This window comes from Rattus norvegicus, chromosome 1, assembly GCF_021556685.1.
Source record: "Rattus norvegicus strain SHRSP/BbbUtx chromosome 1, alternate assembly SHRSP_T2T, whole genome shotgun sequence".
In the NCBI taxonomy this organism is placed as follows: domain Eukaryota; kingdom Metazoa; phylum Chordata; class Mammalia; order Rodentia; family Muridae; genus Rattus; species Rattus norvegicus.
The window spans coordinates 154,557,502-154,570,803 of NC_141534.1; the positions used below are offsets into that span (position 1 = coordinate 154,557,502).

Genomic DNA, 13,302 nt, shown 5'->3' on the forward strand with positions numbered 1-13,302 from the left:
TGCCGATCTCTTGAAGACCGAGAGAGAGGACACTACAAAATAATATTCGAAACAGTAAAAGTTGCTGTATTTTTCCTCCTATCTTGGCTGCAGGATGGCTCCTACACTGAGATCCCATGTAACATGTTCTCTTTACCCCTTTCACCATAGCACTAAGGGATTGCATAAGAAAATTATAGATGGTGAAGTCAGAGGGGCTTTCATTTTATGCATGGAAAGGTGATAACGAAGGTGTGTTTTGCTATAGCTATCAGATGTATACATATTAACCAAAACCAGCTTGATTTATAAACACCAATTAAAATGTATTCCGAGCCTATATATGACAAATTACAACACTTTGGTTGCATGTCCATCCCCTAGAAGTACACTGAGGGACACAGTTGAATAAATGAATAAAACAAATCACACAATTCAGAGAGTGGTGGGAGGTGGGACTCTACGATGACACATGAATGTTTGGATGTCTGTGTACTACTAAAATGAGAACATTCTCAGTACCTCAGAGGAATCCATCCTAAGAGTGAAATGATACCATCAGTAATAAGCTAGAGGTAATCCTGATATTGCAGCCTCCCATTAAATTTTTTTTCTATATTGATACTTTAGTAAAGAAAAGTAAATGTTTTACATCTTCACTAATTTTGCCACTATCCATCCTACCAAAGATGCTCTCTCTTGTCTCTCTCTCTGTCTCTCTCTGTCTCTCTGTCTCTGTCTCTGTCTCTCTCACCTCTCCCTCCTTTCTGTCTTTCTCTCATCCTCTTTACTTCAATTCCCTCTTTTTAATAAAACTTGTCACTTTCTTTGCCACAATTATTCTTACATATTAAAGTTTATGATTACTGTTATATTCCAAAGTGTATTGATAATTTTTAGAAGGCTCAACTTTTGTTCCAAGAGTAAGTATTCAATGTAATTAACAGAATCAAAATATTTGAGTTTCACTTTAAAACAGTTATAAAAGCCTTCCTTCTCACAATGTGTGTGTGTGTGTGTGTGTGTGTGTGTGTGTGTGTGTGTGTGTATACTAGATCACCTCATTTGCTTACATTTGTTTATAGACTATCAATATCCTGGTCACACAATCATTTGAATAAAACAATTTGAATATTTTAGTCACATATATGTAGTCTTTTCCCTCCTACAAAAGAAGTAATTAATCATGTAACTTAAGGTAGAGAGAGTTTAGACAGGTGCTGCATCATTTAATAGAAACTTATGGCTGGGAATGTTGTAGCATCTAATTAATGATGGGAACATCTCTAGATGTATTAATAGTTATACGTGGTGGGAGAAGGCAATCTGAGCAATTTTGTAGCTAGATTTCAGTTTTGATGCAACAGTACTCTTGTTACCATAATCATTGCAGAAACAATATTAGTATTTACTAGATAAAACGAGTAAACTATTTAAACTAAAAAACAAATAAACAAACTAACAAAAACAACCTTTGAGGAAACAGGAAACATCTCTTAATTTGTTCGGACCATGACAAGGAGCTTCTTAGAAGTTAAAAAGTCTCTACAGGTCAAAAGAGACACCTCTTGCTAAGCAGGGTAATAAAGATGAGAATTACTTCCTGCTTTCTGGAAACATTCCGTGGGAGTAAGGTTAATGTTTACTTCCGGAGGGGAGACACACAGGTTTACCAAAAGGCCTGAAAGAAGGTCAACTTCTTCATCTGAGCGTTTCCTAGGTTTGGGTCTACTTTCTGTTACTGACACAGACACTTGACACTAATAAGATTACCAGAAGAAAAGGTTGGCTTTAGTTCAGTTTTAGAGATTCCCATTCTGTGACTGATTTGCCTTCAACAAGGCAGAACAAACACTGTGGTGCGAAGTGACTGCAGGAACAAAGCTCTTCAGCTCCTGATTTGAAAGAGACTTTAAGTCTGCACGAGAAATTAAGTCATATTTTTCTTTTGCCTGCCATAAATGCAATCAGATGCCAATGAGTTTTTCATTAGCCCTTGTAATTATGCAACACATCTGCCGCCTACAATATGTAAGTGTTCCAAAGAAAACCAATGAAGAGAGCCAGTGTGCCACAATAAGTCTGTCATATCCATCTTTATTCAAATTCTAAGGGAGCAGAAAGTTGAGATAGTTAATTTCTGTATCATTTGCTAAGGATGGGGAAATGACAAGCTCACATCAGATTATGTTCAAAAGCATCCTGATGTGCTTCACTGTGGTATAACGGTTTAATGGACCTTATCAGTTCTACTCCGTCTATGTCACAGAACCGACAAATTCCCACAGTGGGAACCGTCAGTTCCCACAGTGATGTCCATCAAGGTGGCCACACTACACTGTCAGACGACCTCTAGCTCTTTTGATTTAGAAACTGTCAACTGAAGATCTGCCTTTTCTAAACCGGGAGTCTGCTTTGAGTTCAGGACAGTAGTTTTGGGGGTAGAAGTCAAAACTTGCATGGGGTGGGGGATTGGTAGGAGCACAAATTTATTCATTAAATTTTAGACTCGAAATGTCCTCTTCCACATTTACAACATACCAGCCTTTCTTGGTTGCAATTCATTCCAAGATGTGATTTTTTTCTTTGAAAACTGTCTTTAAAGTTTTATCATTCATGGAAACCACCAAGTATAGCTGGAACCTCTTGGACCACAGCAGCAGTAGCCAATTACCTGTATAGGTGAGCTGGTGAAACCTTTCCATAGGCAGCTGTTTTCCAAAAGTGCACTCCTGCCAGTTGTGACGGTGCATATCAGTAAGGCATACAGAAGGTAGGAAGTTCATGAGTGAAAAAGACTACCAAAGTCTGTGAACCACATGTAGAGAGGTTATAGTTCGGCAGTGACCCCATTCTTGGCACTAATCGTCTATTTTATTTTTTATTTTTACTTTAGTCAGATATCTGGTAGAAGCATTTTAAGGGAGGAGAGGAATGCCTTTGGATCACAGTTTGAGAAGGTTTGAGAGTCTTCACAGCAGGAAAGACATGGTGGTAGGAGTGGTTCTCAGTCTGCAGCTCTAGCAATATGATGTGGGGTGGTTAGTCATATCCCCTTAGTTGTCAGAAATCAGAGAAGAAAGCCTAGCCAGAACACAGGCTGAATTACAACCCATAATGCCCACCCAAAGCAACCCATTTTCTTCAGAGAGACTTCCCCCAAATTCATAAGTACTTTATGGTGTTCCAAAAGAGCTCAACCACATGCAGACCAAGTGTTCAAATATACTGTTTGGGGTGTGAATTGTTAGAGCATTTCATACCCAAGTTCTACCCTCCTGCCTTTTGCCAAACCCTTTACCACAGATCAAAACTCCCAGCCCTTAGCATTTACACATTATTTTTTGCAATTTAAGGATTACATGCTGTGATCCAATATGCATAGTGTCTGAATATCTTAGACCCTCAATAATGGTAATCACTATTAGGACTTTCTTATACTTTCTGACTCTTTGCTCCCACTTATTAAATATATTTCGTGTGTGTATGTGTGTGTGTGTGTGTGTGTGTGTGTGTGTGTGTGTGTGTGAGAGAGAGAGAGAGAGAGAGAGAGAGAGAGAGAGAGAGAGAGAGAATGTATGTGTTTATTTGTACTGAGTGTTTACAGGTCCTGCAGAGGCCAGAAGTCAGTGTCAGATACCCTGGAACTGTAGCGAAAGGCGACTGTGAGCTGCCTTCTGTGGGTCTAGCAATTGCTCCACTGAGTCATCTCTCCTGCCCTACTGCTCTCATTTTTAATTCAGTTTCTCTGTTCTTAGTTCACCGATAAGGCACGTGTTGTTACTGTGCTCCCTGTATGAGTCAGAAATGCTAGGGGGAACTTACCAGAGATGACCACTCAGACACAGTGTATAGCCAATTAAAAGTCTTTATTTTATCTAGCAGTCTGGGATCCTACCCCAGTTTGGGGATCTGAGTCTCTAGAACTCTGGGTTTGTACTAGCAGAGACTGTCTTGGCCTCTGACTCAGCAGCTGCAGGGGGGCTTTGCAGAAGTAAACAGTTTGAGGCAAGCAGTTTTAATAGAAAGTAAGATAAGGGGTTCACTGGAGGGAGTTCCACACAAACAGTTTGAACAAAGGCAAGGCTTAAGTTGGCTCGGACATCGTGACCTTTGGTTCCTAGAACAGGGTTGGGTAGTTTTCCACCAGCATATTCTATCAAGGAGATCAGATTCAGGTTAAAGCAGGAACGGCCTCAGCCAGTGTACGAGACGGAGGATATTCTTCACTGTCTCTCCCTGGAACATAGGTTTCCTAAAATCTGAAAGTCAAAAAAATTATATTGGAAATGTTAAAACTAAAGCAGCCCATGGTAAAAGTTTCTGTTCCGTGTACATTCTCTCAACTTCCTCTCAGATAGTCATGTCGGACTGGCGAACGATCGAGCACTTGGAGGAATATTAGAGCTATAAGCTTAGGTGCAAATTCCAGGAAAGAAAACTATTTTTAGAACATTTATCAATAAACAAACACCATGTTTTTAAAATCATGTAGTATATATGAGTCCAGAGAGGGGGAGAAAAACATCCAAGACTGAATCTAACCGCCCATCAGTTGCTCCTCTAAGTTTTCACAATGTTGCAATCTATCTTTCTTGGCCAACACATCAAAAGCACTCTTGGATTTAAAAATAAAATAGGTAAATAGAGTAAATAGCACAGCAACTAAATATATTAAGAACAATTTGATAAACTGCAAAGTTGATTTGAAATTAACAAGAAATACTTCAATTAGATTCTAACCCTCTTCTGACTTCCTGACATCCTGAAAAAGGTTACAGAAAGGACACACTCAATTGGTAATGCATTATTTTGAACATTAAAGAGTATAACTTTTTTATATGTTTGTTTTATAAACTGATAAATCAACTTACCACAGAGAAAATATTAACAAAATCGTAAATTAGACTCTATAGGCCACAGTCAGGACCTAATAACAAAATGTTACACTAAAAATAACTTCATAACACAAGAAATAGATTCTCTTAAATGACATACAGAGGAAGCTGAGAATCCAATATGCCATATTTTTTAAATTATAAAAAAATAGCAGTAAGGGATGTAGTTTTTCTCAAAAGAAAATATAGAGCCTAATATATCCTTATTACTAAAAGTTCACACAAACCAATGAGAAATGCAAGGTGATAATTAAATAATTAAGTATCTGAAATATTTCAAGCAAAATTTTAACAATCTGAAATACTTAAAACTACTTAGAGAAAGGAGGTAGTCAGCAGCATCCTGGCGAGCACGGTAGAAGTTTGTGAACCCGGGAGAGACAACTGGCTTTCTGAGGGTTATTCTGGATAGAGATCACTGTGGATTCCTTGTAATTACTCCAGCTACTTTCCTATACAATTAAAAGCACCTGGGGCTGACAAGATGGCTCAGGAAATAAGTCTTTTGTCAGCAACCTGATGTTCTAAGGTTACTTCCTGTAACTCACATGGTGGAAGAGAACTGATTCCTGCAAAGTGTCCTCTTACCTCCTCATGTATACTTGGGCATGTGAGTGTGTGTGCGTGACACACACACACAAATAAATAAAAAATAGTATCTTTTAAGAACTGTTACTTTTTAAGAAAAATGAAAGTATTTTTTAGGGAAGATACATGTTCAAGAAATTGTATTATGATATTGTTTACAGTGCTAAAGAATGATAATGCTGAAGTACCCAGAGATAAACTCAAATGTCCAAAATAAGAAAATTGTTAGATTTATTATTGATCTTTAGTACTATACAATTACTTCCTGTAAATTAATTCAGTTGCTTGAATGAGAAGATCTCTATAATGTAATTTAAAGAATGAAAGTATTTTACTAGGAATGAAAACAAGATTGAGGGGAAATATATTGAACATGTTACCATTTAATTGGCATAATCAGTGTGTTTGTGAGTGTGTGTGTGTGCATGAGTGTGTGTGTGTGTATGTGTGTATTAAAAGAATATTGCTTTCAGTGTATAATCTATGGCACAGATGTTCTAAACACTTCACAAAATAACTTATTTTAAAACCTCAGGGTCTCTCATTGACCCTAAAGTTTGTCTAGGCTAACTGCCAGTGTACCCAGGTACCTCCTGTCTGTGCCTGCCCAATGCTCTAACAGCCGGCACCACTACTCCTGGTTTGTTACGTGGAGGAGGGGCTCTGGAGTACAAATCAGAATCTCATAGCTACACGGCAAGCACTTTATTTACTAAGCCACCGCTCCAGCCCTCTTGTCAGATTTCATAATTTTAATGGGAGATCTAAAGTTCGTTCTATCTATCTGTCTGTCTGTCTGTCTGTCTGTCTATCTATCTATCATCTGTCTCTCTCTCTCTATCTATCATGCATGTATTATCTATCTACCCATTCACTGTAAAACTGTGGAGGGTAACACATGAATCCCTCTGTCTTTTCAATTATTAGTGAAATTAAATGTTTAAACTCACCATGTCATTAACTGAGGAAGGGATCTGATTCTGAAAAGGAAAGAATTTTCTGCATTTGGGGACTTGACCTTCACTTTTGCCACTGTAGGCCAGCTAGCTTGGTTCTGGTCTCTTCTTGTAAAGATGTAATTCTGCTGTTTCAGAATTCACTTGGTTGAATTTATCTTTTCATCCTGGCATTGCTTATAACAATAAAAGGAAGCCAACCTAAACTGCAAAGCTTTGAAAGTAAAACGATGACACATAGCTTAGCTGTCCTATTGCCCAATGGTTTTTTTCACGAAAGTCTTCTTTGTTAAGTAGTGTAGGGTCAACTTTTACAACTTCTCTCTTATGCTGGATGAATTTGTCTGAAAGTGAACAGTACAGAGTAAGAGATACCAAATTTAATTATTTGTTAATCCTAATATTAATCCAGTAAAAATCTGCTCCTGACAAACCTGATTCTGAAATCCGGAGAGTAAAGTGGTATTCTTTCAATTGACATTTAATAATACTGGAGATCTCTCGATGAGACAATCAAATCTCAGGTAGCTTGGTGTTTCTGTTTCAGGAGAGCAGGGAAATTAATTACACGTGGCTTTAAGAAATATTTACAGATAAAGTAATAAAGTTAACTAGCAGCCATTTAAGGAGGAGCCACTGAGGAAGTAAATTATTTACAATAAAAATTTCCCAAGCAGTGCAAATGAGCTGTCATTAAAAACATGTTGAAATATTTCAGGCAGAGAAGACAGAAAGACAGGAAGATAAGAAAGAGAAAAGGGATCTGGACAGCTTGGTTGTCAAATGTTTTAAGACAATGAGCAACCAGAGGAACAAAGGGTTAGTGAGGTCAGACACAGAGGGATCATAGGAGTTTGTTCCAAAATGATTTAAAAACAAAAAACCAAAAACCAAAGCCAAAAACAACTGAGTGAGGTGTTTTAAACAGGGGAGTTACTTGATAAAGGAAAAAAATGGGTGGTAAAGATCTCTAGGGTACACTGCAGATCGGATGAGAAAGGGGCAGGGAGACACAGGGGCTGGAAATATGAGGTCTTGTGTTGTGCATCAGTTCAAAGACTAGTTAGTGAGCATAGGAAGTAGTTGCTGTGGGTAACAGCAAGAAGTGATGATGGTACATTGGACAAGGCGCATGCTCAGCCAAGGAGGTCATCAGGTTCGGTGACCCATGGGAAAATCTGACTCTTGATGGAATAGATGCTTCTTAAAGTGTTGATTCAAAGGCCCAGGCTGATGCAGTCCATGCAGATAGTGGACTGGGAGCGGGGTCATAATTGACATTAGCTCAGCACTTCACAGCTCAGCTGCTTCCAGTCTGAACAGCTCACTTGGAAAACCTGTTTCTCTTCTTTTGTATTCGACTGCATTAGTCATTAGAGAAGCCTCACTTTCTTCATTGCATTCTAGAGTTCGAATTTAAAACCTCATGCCCTCATTTCGTTATTATTTTTATAGTTGCCAGTCGCGAACCCACAGAAAAATCACTTACTTTTCTAAGCTTCTGTTTTCTAATCTGTCATCAGAAGATTACTCTCAGATTGACCTAAAAGGTGGCTACATTATATACTACTTAATCTACTAAAATATGAAGGATATTTCTTTAAAATGACATGCTCACGATTCTACCAAATTCAAAGGTATCTTTTCGTACATTATCTGAATAAAACTGTAGATACTTCATACTTTATAGTCAAAAATGAAGCAAGCAAGACAGAACTAACAGGGAGTGTGTGCTCTGTGGTCTTCCATTATTAGATTCATGCTGTGTTCTCTGCTGGCCTATCTCTGCTATCTTGTAAGCAAGGATACACAATTTTGAGACAGGTTCCTTCACAGGATGTCAGATAGAAAGTTATTGTAGCTAAGCTATTCTCCCAGTATATTATTCATGCGTTTATGGGGAGGGGCTACAATAAGTAAACACTGCTGCCAGTCATGTAAAAGCAAGTTTATGAATCACATGGCAATGCTATTTAGTACTGAGAGCAAACACCTGTCTTTTTGTTTTTATGATGATGTCTGAGTTGTAATCCAAAGTGGCTATGATGTCTTCATCCTTTAGTCTTAGCCTTTCAAGTGCTGGCATTCTAGATCCGGGACACTGTGGCCACACACTGCATCCAAGGCAAGTCTTCCAATTATTACTAAGGGAGGATTACTGTAAATAGCGTACTATATCAACCATGTTAGTAGTGCAACAGCTTTGTCAAACTTGTATTTACTATGTCTCTTCATTGAAGCAGAAGATTATATAGAGTCATTGGTCTAGATCAGAGGTTCTTAACCAGTAGGTCACAACCCTTTTGGGATTCAATGACCTTTTCATAAGGGTAACATATTATGTATCCTGCATATCAGATATCTGCATTACAATTCACAACAGTAACAAAATTCAAGACGGTAACAAAAATAACTTATAGTAAGGGGTCACCTCAACATGAGGAACTTTAAAGGATCAACGTGTCAGGGTGGTTGGAAACATCTGGCTAGATAAACAGAGTTTTTATGAAAATATTCCATGATATTTGCCAACAACTCGATGGCGCTTGCCTCAGGATGCGTCACTACTGTGATGAGACACACTGCTGGCTTTGAAAAAAGTATGTCACCCGGTGACTTCATTTTATTGTTATTGATAGGAGGATACTGCAAGCCTTTGAAAAGTGCAAAGCTTCTCTCGCACTTGAGTGGGGCTAGCTGTAGGGGAAGGTGAGGCAGGTGTGGCTAGGTGTCTGGAAACTCCCCTAAGCCAGTGTTTTTCAGGTTCTTGTTTCAATAATTTGAAGAATGAAATGCATGGACCATAGAGGACCAGGTTTAGAGAGAAGTTTTTTATAGATTTATAGGTGGGAACAAAACAAAGGAAAAAAGAAAAAAAACAAAACAAAACAAGGAGATGGAGAAGTGTGGTTCCCAGGACATAGAGTACCACTGAACTGCTAGTTTAGTGGAGCTTTATCAAGGGCTTATGACAGAAACAGAAGTGAGGTTAAGGGGGATTAGCTGGTCAGTCCTGTTGGTCCAACCAAGTGTTCAGGGGCCTTTTGTTGGTTTCAGCCAGCAGTCACATAGTCATATAGTTAAGTGCAGTCTCTAGGCAGAGGTGCTCATTGTGTAGATGAAGACAGAAAGACCAGGAGCTCTTCTGGCCTCTACCAAGGACATTCTCAGAGTTGATGCTTGGGGATCCTACCCAACATGTCCAGTTCTATTTCATGTTATTGCCATTGATGCTGAATGTTTTAAGAAAACAAAAACCCATTTCCCATTCATAGTCGATGAAGTGTTATCTTGGAGTTTTCTTGAAGATGAACATTTGATTTGATTCTAGAACTTGCGAAGCAGAGGCAGACAAATGTCTATGAGTAGCAGGCCATCCTGGTTTACGTGGTGAGCTTGAGTTCCAGGCCACCCAAAGCTACATAGTGTGGTCTCATCACAAGAAAGAAGGGAGGAGGGAAGCAAGGGCACTCTGAGAAGAGTTTTAGAAATAATCAGCAGTCCAGCTAACTGAGCAGGAAGCATTACAAAGATAGCCTTCAGGAACTATCTTTAGGCTGTTCAGATCAGGTGACTGTTTATGATTCTCTCCTTCTGCCTTCTGTTCTTTCATCTAGTTTGTTGAGGAAATGAATGGGAAGATATCGGCTGATCTTTGTGATAAATCTTGACATACAAGATTAATAGAATTCTATAGTACAAAAGCATGAAGTGTGGAAGAAAAGTCAATCATACCATTAGAAGGAACCACACGAATGCAGCAGGATGTGGAGTTTTTAAAAGCTATGTAGCAATAAGGATAGAAACAAAGTACCAAACCCAGGCAGGACATTATAAGTGCCCAATAAACTGTTACTGCTTTTTTTATTGCTGAGGATAATTTTGGACATGTCTCTCCAGAGTGACACCACAGGGGCCACACACAGTGACTCCACTTTTTTTAAAAAGCACCTACTGGGGTTGTGCTCACTTCAAGACTCCAGGATCCATCTCAGTTTCCTAGTCAAACCAGCCACTGAAAGTACAGCTCCCATGTCAGAGATTGACCATTTCTGCGCAAACTGCACTTCTGTATGGGCTATTCTGGAAACCAAATTCCTTGCTGGACTGACTGTGATTACCTCAGACCTCTCCTTATGAGCACCTCCCTTCCAATTCTAAGTCCTACCTTCTTTGCCTGCCTTGTCTTGGCTCTGTCTATACATGTTCCCTTTTTTGTTTCTATACATGCTTTTTGTTTTGTAGACATTAGTCTCAGGTAAGTCATTTAAGCCTCAACTTTACTAAGAATAAGATCAAATTCCAAAATAGCTACCTTGTAGAATTATACCATACTTATTATATAGAATGGCCTGTGTTTATTGCTTTGGTGCTTTTTATTAAATAGGCTGGTATATTGCCTTAGTAAAATTAACACACTAAATACAAATTTAATATTGTTATTATCACCAATGCCAGAACGATTTGTAACACCAAATCCCACAACTAGAGTTGATATGTCCCATGTTCTCTCTGCCTCTAAGTTCTTTTATTTGGATGTGAATTCAAGTACGATGCTTTTCACATTCATTCACAAGGCAGAGATTATGGAATCATGATGCCAAATATCATTATTATTCATTCTTTTAACAAATATGGGGAGAATTAATTGCATGTTGGGAGTTATTTTGGAAACTAGGATTTAGAGGTCTACTTACCACCATGACGATGTCTAATAGAAATTTATATAGTGTGATGTCTTGTATAGGCTTGGCACAGGGAGTGGCACTATTAGAAGATGTGGCCTTGTTGGAGTAAGTCTGTCACTGTGGATGTTGGCTTTAAGACCCTAGTTGTCTGTGGGTTGGTCTTCTGCTAGTAGCCTTCAGATGAAAATGTAGAACTGTCAGCTACTCCTGTACCATACTTGCCTGGATGCTGCCATGTTCCTGCCTAGATGATTATGGACTAAACCTCTGAACCTGTAAGCCAGCTCCAATTGAATTTTGTCCTTATAAGAGTTGCCTTGGTTGGTCATGGTGTCTGTTCACAGCAGTAAAACTCTAATAACACTGGATAAAAGTGCTTGCCACCAAACCTGAATATATAAATTTAAGCCTTGGGACCCATGCAGTAGAAGGATAGAATTGACTCCATCCTATAAGTATCTCCTCCATACTCAAAATCAACATGTAAGTGTAACAAAAAAAAGCTTAAGAAAGAAGAAAAACAGTCCTAAAACCATAAATACATAAATATATACTGTGGCAAATGTGTGATACCTGAAGATATCTATCACTGACTCACTTAGTCACTGTAAACCAGGTGAGATAGAAATAGGAGGTGTAATTATGTACATTTTATAGATTAAACAAGGAGGGGGGAGGAGGAAGTGGAGGAGATGCAATACCAGATCTACAACAGCTTGTGCTGTGTGTGGTATTCCCTAAACCTCAAATTGATTTTGTATCATCTAAAATACTTTGAAAATATACTGCTGGAATTTACCTCAACACTATCTGGTTTGGCAGAGGTATAAGGTAAGACTCAGGGATTTGCATTTCTCATAAACTGGCCGTGGAACTACACTTCAGGAATCACACTCTGCAGTGCTGCCTCTCAGTCCTCCCTATGGTTGTGGAAGGCCAAGGACAAGTACTTAGAAACTCATGTTATCTCTTATCATTCAACATATACTGAACTTTGGGGCACGCAAACTGCACATGTTTCTTGCTGATTCTCCCTAACTGGCAATGACATTTAACAAGTGATTTGACTCTCTAAATCTTCATTTCCTAATATCAGGATGTATTCATTAATCCAAAGTGACCCACAATTTTTATTTATCATTGATTTTAGAAAGGCTGCTTAAATTTTTTCTAATAAGTAAGTATTCTACTTTGATTATGTCCATCAAAGAAATTCTCAGATCCCACATTTACATCTACAATATAGATCATTTAGTAAAATGTTTAATGTTTCAAGAATGACAGACTGTAGAAATTTAGGAAAGTGATGGTAGTCTGTAATGGGACTTTTAAAAATGCTAGCTTAATTATACAATGTCAGTTCTTAATCCTATAAAGGCTTATAAGATCTAAAAGGTGTCAGCGCCTCCATATTTAGCTCTTGTAGCCTAATTTCATATGAAAGAACACTCTAGCCCCTTAGTTATCAAGAAGGACCCCTATCAAAGTGTGCCTTCTGGCTTAGAAGTCTGAGTGCTTTTAAATCAGAATTTAGAGACAGAAGTGGTTTGCTCTTCAAACACATTGCTTCCTCAGACTGCTTGTACTCAGTAGAAAGAAAAAAAAAGGCCTGCGTGTAAATACCTGTGATCTGTAGGATGAGGTTTAAAAAAGTGCATAAACATAGTAAGGCAAAGAGGCTCATCAAGTCTGCCTGGTTCATCTCTGTATTCTCAAATTAGCTCAGCAAGAACATGATCCCAGCCAACAACAGCCAGGCAACTCAGAACAGCTCTCCCCAGAGGAGGAGGAGGCTTCCCTAATGACTGCTACTTAACAAATGCGGGCAAGACCCCACAGAGGAGGAAAGGTGCAACCATGCTCACAGGAACTCACCCTGGGGAAAGCCTGACACCGAGCTCAGAAGACCATCTTTCTGAGCAAGTTACTTCCTCTTTCTCTACCTCTTGCTTTCATTCCGAAAACAGAAGGCTTGAACAATGTCATCATCCCCTGTCACCCCCCTCACCCCCATTCAACTAAATCCTATAAAGTTCCAGAGAGGGGGAAAAAAAAACGGATTCACCAAACCTGTAAATATGCACTACAATTGAAATCTTCTGGTAAGTAGACAGACAGGAGGCGAAACAAAACCCTGAAGATAGGAAGGTAGAGTTGTGAAATAGAACAGAAATTCTCAAACGAGTGGCTCAG

At 38.7% G+C, this 13,302-nt stretch overlaps 1 long non-coding RNA gene across 1 annotated transcript; it reads right to left on the bottom strand.

The window, feature by feature from the left end:
* Positions 1–3,831: 3,831 nt before the first annotated feature.
* On the bottom strand, positions 3,832–6,959 carry LOC102554680 (uncharacterized). The gene is made up of 3 exons (XR_015647284.1): positions 6,856–6,959; positions 6,416–6,765; positions 3,832–4,241 (listed from the first exon to the last, which is right to left on the bottom strand). It is a non-coding gene; the product is annotated as an uncharacterized LOC102554680 (long non-coding RNA).
* Positions 6,960–13,302: the final 6,343 nt, after the last annotated feature.